The 12007-nt window shown below is 49.3% G+C and overlaps 1 pseudogene; it reads right to left on the bottom strand.

Annotated features, from left to right (window-relative positions):
* The window catches only part of LOC141092348 (CAAX prenyl protease 2-like), a 97206-nt pseudogene extending 85739 nt beyond the window's left edge, over positions 1-11467 (bottom strand).
* Between the last annotated feature and the right edge of the window lie 540 nt (positions 11468-12007).

The following is a 12007-nucleotide window of genomic DNA, read 5'->3' as shown; positions in this document are numbered from 1 at the left end:
TATAGGACTTTCCGCAGTCAGACATACTCACGGAATAATGTGAGTTTCCTGCTGCATAAAGAAGCAGATTCCGGGCTTGGAATCTGTTCTCGACATTTACCAGACTTTTTGTGCTGAGAAGAGTTCACAGATGAAGTGACTTCTATATTAATTTATGTCTTCGTCATGAGGCCTATCATAATTAGAGCCACATTGAAGACTATTGGGCAACACGGTGGCTCAGTGGTTAGCACTGTTGCTTTGCAGCGCTAGGGTTCAAACCCAACCAAAGAAAACTGCAAGGAGTTTGTGTGTTCTCCCTGTGTTCGCGTGGGTTTCCTCCGGGTTCTCCGGTTTCCTCCCACACTCCAAATACATACTGATAGGAAATTGAAAAATAAATAATTGAATATTATTCCAACTATTAATGAGTATTCTTATCTTTGACAGCTTGAATGAAGTTAATAGTCAGTATGATGACACAGCTGAACTCATAGGCTGGAAGCTTGTGTGATGGCCGAACTGCTACATTACGGAGTAGCTACTACAAGGACTTGTGAATCCACTGTTGGGAAGTGTATTAAAGCTAGCTATAATGGAGCATTGCTGGGATTTGTGGTTCAATGCATGAGGAATTATAATAGGGCAAGCCATGTAGGGAATTTTGTTTATTATATTGAGTGCACCAACTGTTTCTGCAAGCGTGCCAACATCTGTGGCAACTGGGCACCAACATTAGAATGTGGTGTTTCCATTGGTGCAGTCATTTGTAGTTTAAGTGATGCTATTGTGCATGTGATTTAAAGGGGAAGCGCCATCCCTAACATTCAAGTTTACTGCCAACCCCATCTTGTGTCTGTATTTGTATATTGTGTAATACTATTTATTTTGCTGTTACTTGACAACATTAACAGATTTATTTATAGAGGGGAATAAATGGCTAAGTGTTCCAACCTCATCACCTATGAGTGTGTATGGAGTGTGGACAAGGGTTTCCCAAGTCAACCATTAACAGAAGACGACTCTCCTGCATCCCACTACAGCTCCCAGACAGATTCGGTTGGAGGCTGTTTTCCTTATTGAGGTGAGAACTACGGGACACCCTTTCCATGGAGGCGGCTTAAAGGGGTGTTTCATAAACCAGGATGCACCCACAATGGGGGACATTGCTACATAATGGGGGAGGGATTGTAGCGCTTCTATCCTTATAGGATTTAGTGACCACAATTAGTGTAAAGTTAAGAAAGTGTTGGAGAGTGGTTCAGGAGAAGGCAGAATAGGCCAGAGGGCCACACCGTACAGAAAGGCACAGAACGCTTAGGAAAGAAGAATGCTGTCAGCCGCCACTTGGTACAATGATGTCCCATAAAGAATACGAGCCTATGGCTCGAATCAGGAAAGAGGAACCGTTTTCATCTCCCAGTGAAGGGGAGCCATAGTGGGAACCAGTACGGGAAAGTGGGTGCAGGAATATGGGGATTGCAGAGCCAGAAAGAGCATCTCACAGGCTAGAGGAGCCAGCATTGAGAGGGAAAGCTCAGGCTGAAAACATGAACTTGTGCTGTACTGAAATTGCCATGGATTGTTTGTTATCACGTAAAGTTACACTGTTAAAGCAGAATACGGTGCCTGTTCCTGAGTGTGTGATATATTAGATAGAATAAAAGCCGGCAATTCAGCAGCTATGAAGTGTAAAATCACAGCAGGAGCCGACATCGTAGAATAGATGGATTACATACAGTAAATACACATAGGATAGATGCACAGATGTATTAAAGGAATCGGTGTCTTTCTTTCAATTAAAGGACTTTATTCTGGGTGTGTGTGTTTTCATACAATGGGCTTAGTAATAGGGGAGTCTTATTGACGCCTCTCCATTACTAACCTCGGGGTTTGGTGTCACCTGACAATACAAAGGTGACATCAACCCCCCCAACTACCACCACACTTGCCACCGCTGCAGGGCATGTGAGAAGTGCGAGGCTAAGTGCCAGAATTGACGCATCTTATTTTTAATCGGATTTGCATTTGTCCGATTTCATTGCAAGTGGGAATGAGCCCTAATTCTGAGCTACTCCTACCCTTTCCACATGACACTGATTCACTTTCCTATTTCTGATGCTCTGTTCGTACATCTATCCAGTATTAGGCAGTTCGTTTTGTTCATTTTGCAATGCCACCAGTTTTCACCAGATAAATCAAAACTCTAATAAAAGAAAGTTTCTCTTGTTTTGTTTCAATTATTATCCAAGCACTTAATAAATAAATGCTGAGCTTATAGAGATGACTCATAGCCAACAATTGTCCCGGGGATGATCAATGCTTTCATTGGTTACCAAAATGTGGTGGAAAGAGACGTGAATGGACAGGCCCATCTGTTATCTCAGCAATGAGCAAGAAGAGCACAACCTGCACCCAGTATTATTAATGATAGAAATAGTCAGTGTCTGCATTCATAATCAAGTCTTGTAAAGCGGCTTTGTCTAGTCAGGCACTATATCATGAACCCATCATCATCGCCTTCTTCATCAACTTAAGCAGCACAAGGTTCTGTGTGTCCGAACAAAAGGGTGTTCTCTTTTCTAGTACATAAGCTACAGGTATAGCAGAGGTGAATTCATTCATTTAAAGGGGTTGTCTGGGACTTTAACATTGACTTATCCTTAGAATAGGTCATCAATGTCTGATCGATGGGGGTGCGACACTCTGCACCCCCGTGGATCAGTTGTTCCCGCTGTCAGCCCAGTTGCGGAGCTGCACAGCACAGCGCAGTTGATTGCAGAGTGGCCAAGTCCGGGTACTGCACATCAGTGCCCTATTCAAATCAACAGAGGGTGGATGTGCAGTTTCCATCCACGGCCACTATTCTGTAGACGTTGCTGTGCTGCTCAGCATATGAGCAGTTGCAGGCCAATACCTGGAAAAGCTGATCAACGGGGTGCCAGGTGTCACACCCAAATGGGTCATACATTTATGTCCTATCCTAGAAATGGGCCAACAATGTTAAAATCCCAAACAACCACTTTAATAGGAAACGCTTTCTTTAGAGGAGTTTTTCTTTTCCTTAGGGTTCATTCATATGTCCATTTTATTTTCACGTGCAAGAAAAATGAACTGAGTTTCATCAGTCTTTATAACAGCTTCTCAGATCAGTCCATGTAAATGGATGGCATCTGGATGCTAAAAAAAAAACTCTAAAAAAAGATGCTTCAGGAAAAAAACAGCATTTTTGGAATCACCTTCCTCTTCAAAAAATTCAATGGGTTAGCCTCCTGGAAAAGATGTATGCACATAACCTAACTCGACACTGACCTTGAACTCCGTACATTTTATTAATGTTACTGCATTTATGGGTTCAATTAACTTAGTCTACAGTTGGTACGGAAAGTATTTAGACCCCTTTAAATTTGTCTCTCTTTGGTTCATTGCGAACATTTGGTAAATTAAAAAGGTCATTTTTTTTCTCATTAATGCATTATCTGTACCCATCTTCACTGAACAAAACAAATGTAGGAATTTTTGCAAATTTATGAAGAAAGAAAAACTGAAATCACATGGTCATAAGTATTCAGACCCTTTGCTCAGACACTCATATTTAAGTCACATGCTGTCCATCTCTTTGTGATCCTCCTTGAGATGGTTCTACTCCTTCATTGGAGTCCAGCTGTGTTTAATTAAACTGAGAGGACTTGATTTGTAAAGACGCACACCTGTCTATATAAGACCTCACAGTGCATGTCTGACCAAATGAAAATCATGAGGGTGAAGGGTTACTTCACTTCCAGATATTTGCAATTGGCAAATTTTTTCTCGGGCTGCGAAAACTGCTTAGTAAGTATCATTTGAAACTCATGGTGATTAAGGAAGACCTTAGGCGGTTTCAGAACACTTTCAAAGTAAATCTTATGTCCTGGGGCTTCCGAGGCTGGATCTGAAATTTCCAGCACCTGATGGATGGCAGAAATTATGTCCTCAACTAGCGCTGTATTGCTAGGGGGACAAGGTACCACAGACCTCTCCGTTTCGTTGTCTGAGTCGGAGTCACAGATGCCTTCCGAATCCTGTGTATCGCTAAGACGTTCCCTGGTGGGCGATGTGGTAGGGGATCTCTGTGGAGAACTGCATTGTCTGTCACTGATAGGGGACTGCCTAGGTGACCTGGAATGATGGTGCCTCTCCCTGGGGGGGCTGACCGTGTGCTATAGGACGACGCAGGTGATCGCGACCTGTGGGTCCGTTTACGTCTGTGAGAGTCGGAAACAGCATGTTCCTGAGACAAGCTGTCCGTTTGCTGGGCAACGTTCACAGCAGAGCCACAACCCTGCAGAGCTTGCAGCAATGTAGCGGTTAAGTTATCTATGGACTGTGTCATAGACTGTGACATCTGAGTAACCCATTCCAGCGTGGTATCTGATACTGAAGCATTGGTAGGGACTCCCTGGGGTTCTGACCCAGAGTTCTGGATGCAATCCCGGCAGTGCGGCTACGTGCTGCCACTGGGGAGAGTGGTTTTGCAGGCTGCGCAGAATGCATAGAAACAGTCCTGCCTGGTTCTCTTTCTTGAGCCTGGCATAGTGCACAGACGCTGGCTCTCAGGGATGCTACAGGGGTGGCTACGCAGAGGAACTCACAGAGAGCCGTATAGGTAATATGGATTCACAGCTGAGTAAAGAGAACCCAGCTGTGATCTTACCCCACCAGTGTGCTCCTAGGTCCAGCGCCAATTTACAGTTCTGTGCCCCCCGGAGACTGCTGTGGTTCTCCTGCTTGCTGCATGCGTCCGTTGTGGGATATGGCCTGCAGCCAAAAAATGGCCACCGGGACGCTGAGGAGAGAAAGGAGGGGGCGGAGAGCTGGGGCGGAGAGCTGAAAAGGGCGTGCTGGGCTATGTAAAAACGCACCCTTTCTGCCTCGATCCACCCCTCCTCTGACACTATAGAGTATCATTTTAGTCATCGGGGGGGCGGGCGGAGAAAAGGCGGCGGCTTCAGCTAGGCCGAAGCCGCGGTCTCAAGTAGAGATCTGATGCCCAGAAGGGCTCCAGGGCGGCGCGGTAGTCCGGGAGGGGGTCGGATCTGCACCAGACCCCCCCGGAATGGGCGACTGGCTCGCGGTGGGGGTAGCGGTTCCTGATTAGGGGTCCCTGTGAGGCGCTATGAGGCCGCTGCTGCTGCAGAGACGGGGCGCAGGGAGCCCTGTCTCTGCTGTTCCATGTCTGCCTGCACCCTCCCCCGGCCCCAGCAGGATCCCACAGCTGGTCTGGGGTCCCTGGTGCAGACTGCTACCTATTCACCGACTCTACCTGAGGTGTCTCAACCTAATGCCCCCTGAGGGGCATTAGGGAGGGTGCGTCTGTCACCGTCAGGGGGTCTTCATCCTCGCCTCGACCTCAACCCAGACCCCAAAGGGGTTGGGGAAGGAGAGGGGTCTCAACTTTGGACCAGTACCCGAGGGACTGTGGAAGGAGCGACATGGGGAATAGCCATCTCCACTTCAACTGGGCACCCCTAAAAATCTGTATCCGGACGAAAAAGAAAAACGGAAAAAAGGTGTGCCTCCTTGCGACACTAAGCAAAAACTGGAGAAGGCGGACGCCGTCCAGGGGTGTATACTGCAGAGGAGGAGCCATAGTTAATCTTTTTCAGATTATGCATAGTGTCGCCTCCTAGTGGACAGCAGCATAACACCCATGGTTCTGTGTCCCCCAATGAGGCGACAGAGTAAATAATTTATAAAAAAAAAAAAAAACCCTAATAAATTCATTTTTTAGAAATAAAAAAAAAAACCCAAAACAATAAAAGTACACATATTTAGTATTGCCGCGTCCATAACGACCCGCCCTATAAAACTGTCCCATTTGTTAACCTCTTTAGCGAAACCCCTTAAAAAATAATAAAAAAACAAAGCAAAAAAATAACGCTTTATTATCATACCGCCGAACAAAAAGTGCAATAACGCGCGATCAAAAAGACTGATATAAAAACCATGGCATCACTGAAAACGTCATCTTGTCCCGCAAAAAACGAGCTGCCACACAGCGTCATCAGCGAAAAAATAAAAAAGTTATAGCTCGCAGAATAAAGCGATGCAAAAATAATTATTTTTTATATAAAATTGTTTTTATTGCATAAAAGCGCCAAAACATAAAAAAAGACCTAAATGAGGTATCGCCGTAACCGTACTGACCCGAAGAATAAACCGCTTTATCAATATTACCACACGCGGAACAGTGTAAACGCACCCCCCAAAAGAAATTCATGAAACGCTGGTTTTTGTTCATTCTGCGTCCAAAAAAACAGAATAAAAGGCGATCAAAAAATGTCACATGCCCGAAAATGGTACCAATAAAAAATGTCAACTCGTCCCTCAAAAAATAAGACCTCACATGACTCGGTGGGTCAAATATGGAAAAATTATTGCTCTCAAAATGTGGTGATGCAAAAACTATTTTTACAATAAAAAGCGTCTTTTACTTAGCATATGACAGCTGCCAAACATAAAAACCGCCATAAATAGTAAATCAAACCCCCCGTTATCACCCCGTTAGTTAGGGAAAAATAATAAAATTATCCCCACATATGGGGTATCAGCATACTCAGGACAAATTGCAAAACAACTTTTGGGGTCCAATTTCTCCTGTTACCCTTAGGAAAATAAAAAATTGGGGGCAAACATCATTTTTGTGGAAAAAAATATGATTTTTTTATTTTCACGCCCGGGCGTTATTAACTTCTCTGAAGCCCTTGGTGGTTCAAAGTGCTCAGCACACATCTAGATAAGTTCCTTAAGGGGTCTAGTTTCCAAAATGGGGTCACTTGTGGGGGGGGGGGGTTTCCACTGTTTAGGCACATCAGGGGCTCTCCAAACGTGACATGGCATTCCATCTGAATTCCAGCCAATTTTGCATTAAAAAAGTCAAATGGCGCTCCTTCCCTTCTGAGCTCTGCCATGCGCCGAAACAGTGGTTCCCCCCCACATATCAGGTATCAGCGTACTCAGGACAAATTGCACAATAACTTTTGCAGTCCAATTTCTCCTGTTACCCTTGGTAAAATAAAAAAAAAATTGGACCTGAAGTATTTTTTTTGTGAAAAAAGTTAAATGTTCATTTTTTTTTTTAAACATTCAAAAAATTCCTGTGAAGCACTTGAAGGGTTAATAAACTTCTTGAATGTTGTTTTGAGCACCTTAAGGGGTGCAGTTTTCAGAATGGTGTCACTTTTGGGTATTTTCTATCATATAGACCAGTGGTCCCCAACCTTTTTTGCACCAGGGACCGGTTTCAAGCAAGACCATTCTTCCATGGCCCGGCAGGGCGGGGATGGAGGTGTGGCAGGGGCGGGGCTTTGGTCATAAGGGGGCAGGGCTATGGACACGGTTGTGGTGTAGCAGTGCATACTTATAATTAAATAACATTTATAATGTGACTCAACTCACCATAGGTTTTGAATGAGTGCTCCATCACCCCCATCATTGCCTTCACCCCATCACTCCCTTCACCCCATCATTGCCACCACCCCATCACTCCCTTCTCCCCATCATTGCCTTCACCCCATCACCCCCTTCTCCCCATCATTGCCTTCACCCCATCACTCCCTTCTCCCCATCATTGTCTTCACCCCATCACCCCTTCTCCCCATCATTGCCACCACCCCATCACTCCCTTCTCCCCATCATTGCCTTCACCCCATCACTGCTGTCTCTCCATCATTGCCTTCACCCCATCACTGCCGTCTCTCCATCATTGCCTTCACCCCATCACTGCCGTCTCTCCATCACTCCCATCATGGCCTTCTCCCATTACCCCCTCATGGCCTTCTCTCCCAATCACGGTCTTCTCCTCATGTCCCCATCTCCTCCAGGGCCAGGCTACACAAACACAGACAAACACACACACACACAGACATACATGTACACACACAGACAGACATACATACACACACACACACATTATACATACACACAGACACCACGTCTCTCCTCTCACCTGCCCGCCGCCCGCGCTTCCTCGCTCTGACACAGCAGCGGCGCGCTCCTCTCTTTGTCAGTCAGACAGGAAGCGCGGGCGGCGGGCAGGAAGCTGGACGCAGTGGACGGGTCCTTGCAGCTCCGCTCCTGCTATTCCCTCTTGCAGGCAGCGGAGCTGCTTGGATCGCTCCCTGGCCGCCGCTACACACGCCGCTAAGAACTGCTGCGCGCAGCCCCAGCCCCCGCTACGCCACTGACCGCCCCTGGCTCCCCTTGTGTCCGCGGACTGGCAAGGGCACTGCAGCGGCCCGGTGCTGGGCTGCGGACCGGCGGTTGGGGACCCCTGATATAGACCCCTCAAAGTGATTTCAAATGTGATGTGGTCCGTAAAAATAAAATGGTGCTGGAAAAATGAGAAATCGCTGGTCAACTTTTAACCCTTATGACCTCCTAACAAAAAAAAAAAAATTTTGGTTCCAAAATTGTGCTGATGTAAACATGTGGGAAATGTTACTTATTAAGTTTTTTGTGTGCCATACCTCTGTGATTTAAGGGCATAAAAATTCAAAGTTGGAAAACTGCAAAATTTTCAAAATTTTTGCCAAATTTCCGTTTTTTTCACAAATAAATGCAAGTTATTTGAATGAAATTTTACCACTAACATGAAGTACAATATGTCATGAGAAAACAATGTCAGAATCACCGGGATCCATGGAAGCGTTTCAGAGTTACCACCTCATAAAGGGCCCGGTCATGAACGTGCAAACCACCCTTGGGGGTAAGGGGTTAATCAATGTAACGTGTGTGTTGTGGGACAAATCTGAAAATTTGCAACAGAAAAGATATGTAAATGGAAACTACATTTATATAATTCTATACTTACCAATGCCAAAAAATAGTGGACACGTAAAAATAGCTGTGCCTGGACTAGTACATGGTACCAACATGGGCAACATGCAGGCTCTAAAGACCAACTCCTCTGTAAGAGGCACAATCACCTGGTTACGAAGCCATATCGCATGTCAGTGAAACAGAGCATCCAGAAACAGGGATCTGCAGGTTGCAAGCAAGGACAAGAAAAAAAAAAGACCCAGGATGAAAGTGCCATACAGAGTGTCCCTACATTAGTGCCATGGTCGCACTCAGAGAGAAATACTTACCAAAAGCAACTTTCAAGCCATCAAGAAAACCCCACGGGAAATCCAGAGACAGCTGGACCAGAGGGCCAAGGAACAAAATCTGCATTTGAAGACAAGAAAAGGTGATAAATGCAACATGAAAATGAAGCGTGAGGCTGCCAGTGCCGTGACGTCCCGTCTTACCATGGTAAGGAGCAGCGGTAACAAGGTTGCTGTGAAGATCCCGTCTAAGCGGAAACCCATGAGAGAAAGTATGGCTGCCTCTGTCTAGAGAGAACACAGAATTGCACACGCTGAGTTTCTAATGTAGGAGAAAGTGGAGCAATTTCTTGGAAGGGGCAAAAAAAAAAAAAAAAACAAAATAGTTGCAAAAGAAGAAAAAACCCTGTAGGAAGATGAAGTATCACAGACAAAAGGCTGTTGCTGCAAACATACAGTGTCTGCAATCGTTATACTTCTGCACTTGAGCAGAATAGACCGTCAAGGGGGTGACGGCGCGCTGCAGCATGACAGACAAGAGAAGTGTTACCGGCAGGCGTTCCGGCGGGGAAAGGCGGCAGAGGAGGCGCTCCGGCGGGGAAAGGCAGCAGAGGAGGCGCTCCGGCGGGGAAAGGCGACAGAAGAGGCGCTCCGGCGGGGAAAGGCGGCAGAAGAGGCGCTCCGGCGGGGAAAGGCAGCAGAGGAGGCGCTCCGGCGGGGAAAGGCAGCAGAGGAGGCGCTCCGGCGGGGAAAGGCAGCAGAGGAGGCGCTCCGGCGGGGAAAGGCAGCAGAGGAGGCGCTCCGGCGGGGAAAGGCAGCAGAGGAGGCGCTCCGGCGGGGAAAGGCAGCAGAGGAGGCGCTCCGGCGGGGAAAGGCAGCAGAGGAGGCGCTCCGGCGGGGAAAGGCGGCAGAGGAGGCGCTCCGGCGGGGAAAGGCGGCAGAGGAGGCGCTGCGGCAGGGAAGACGGCAGAGGAGGCGCTGCGGCAGGGAAGACGGCAGAGGAGGCGCTGCGGCAGGGAAGACGGCAGAGGAGGCGCTGCGGCAGGGAAGACGGCAGAGGAGGCGCTGCGGCAGGGAAGACGGCAGAGGAGGCGCTGCGGCAGGGAAGACGGCAGAGGAGGCGCTGCGGCAGGGAAGACGGCAGAGGAGGTGCCGGACCTCCGGCGGGGCAGACGGCAGAGGCGGTGCCGGACCTCCGGCGGGGCAGACGGCAGAGGCGGTGCCGGACCTCCGGCGGGGCAGACGGCAGAGGCGGTGCCGGACCTCCGGCGGGGCAGACGGCAGAGGCGGTGCCGGACCTCCGGCGGGGCAGACGGCAGAGGCGGTGACGGACCTCCGGCGGGGCAGACGGCAGAGGCGGTGACGGACCTCCGGCGGGGCAGACGGCAGAGGCGGTGACGGACCTCCGGCGGGGCAGACGGCAGAGGCGGTGACGGACCTCCGGCGGGGCAGACGGCAGAGGCGGTGACGGACCTCCGGCGGGGCAGACGGCAGAGGCGGTGCCGGACCTCCGGCGGGGCAGACGGCAGAGGCGGTGACGGACCTCCGGCGGGGCAGACGGCAGAGGCGGTGACGGACCTCCGGCGGGGCAGACGGCAGAGGCGGTGACGGACCTCCGGCGGGGCAGACGGCAGAGGCGGTGATGGACCTCCGGCGGGGCAGACGGCAGAGGTGGTCACCACACACTATTGTATTTACCTTGAAGCCTGTTAACTCTTTCCAAACCCATAGAAACAGAGGGGACAGGGAGGACACGATGAGCACACTGGTGAACCTCCTCTTAATGACCGCAGGGTGATCTCTGGGGACAGGAAACAGACAGGTGTCACACACAGCAGGTGCTGCAGCCGGGGATGCGGCTCCCTCCGCCGGACCTGCTACTCTACCTGGACAGCTCGCTCTTCCACACATACAAGCTGCCCACGTAAGAACACGCCAGGGTGAGGCAGCAGAGCAGGGACACCGCGCACAGCCCCGAGGCGGACACTGCAGCGTGAGCCTCAGACATGGCAGGTGAAAGAGGGAAGGGGGAAAGGACCTGTGATGATGTCATGACCATGTGACCAGTCACGTGTGAGGAAGGAGCCAGGCTCTGTAGTCCTACTGTAGTGATGGGGGCAGTCCGGCTCTACACACAGAGCGCTGCTTTCCCCACTGTTATCACTCCAGTCCCTTCACTATAAAGTCTGGGCCACAGTATACAGGTGTACAGGGGTCTAGTGAAGGCACTTTAGCCATGTTCTCAGCCTGTAGCTCCTGGGGTCAAGACCTCACTCCTGTCTGTATTGTGACTTGTGTTATTCCCTAATGTCTGATATTTGTAGTGTGGATTCTACATTAGTGCAGTGTATGTGTACTCCCTGACTGCTTATGGGGGCGCTCTGGTATTATGTGTACTCCCTGACTGCTTGTGGGGGCGCTCTGGTATTATGTGTACTCCCTGACTGCTTGTGGGGGCGCTCTGGTATTATGTGTACTCCCTGACTGCTTATGGGGGCGCTCTGGTATTATGTGTACTCCCTGACTGCTTGTGGGGGCGCTCTGGTATTATGTGCACTCCCTGACTGCTTGTGGGGGCGCTCTGGTATTATGTGCACTCCCTGACTGCTTGTGGGGGCGCTCTGGTATTATGTGCACTCCCTGACTGCTTGTGGGGGCGCTCTGGTATTATGTGTACTCCCTGACTGCTTGTGGGGGCGCTCTGGTATTATGTGTACTCCCTGACTGCTTGTGGGGGCGCTCTGGTATTATGTGCACTCCCTGACTGCTTGTGGGGGCGCTCTGGTATTATGTGTACTCCCTGACTGCTTATGGGGGCGCTCTGGTATTATGTGTACTCCCTGACTGCTTGTGGGGGCGCTCTGGTATTATGTGTACTCCCTGACTGCTTGTGGGGGCGCTCTGGTATTATGTGCACTCCCTGACTGCTTATGGGGGCGCTC

Source organism: Dendrobates tinctorius, unplaced genomic scaffold (assembly GCF_039654945.1).
Source record: "Dendrobates tinctorius isolate UK_male_01 unplaced genomic scaffold, ASM3965494v1 ptg000059l, whole genome shotgun sequence".
NCBI lineage: Eukaryota > Metazoa > Chordata > Amphibia > Anura > Dendrobatidae > Dendrobates > Dendrobates tinctorius.
This window is presented reverse-complemented; position numbering and strand designations above follow the sequence as displayed.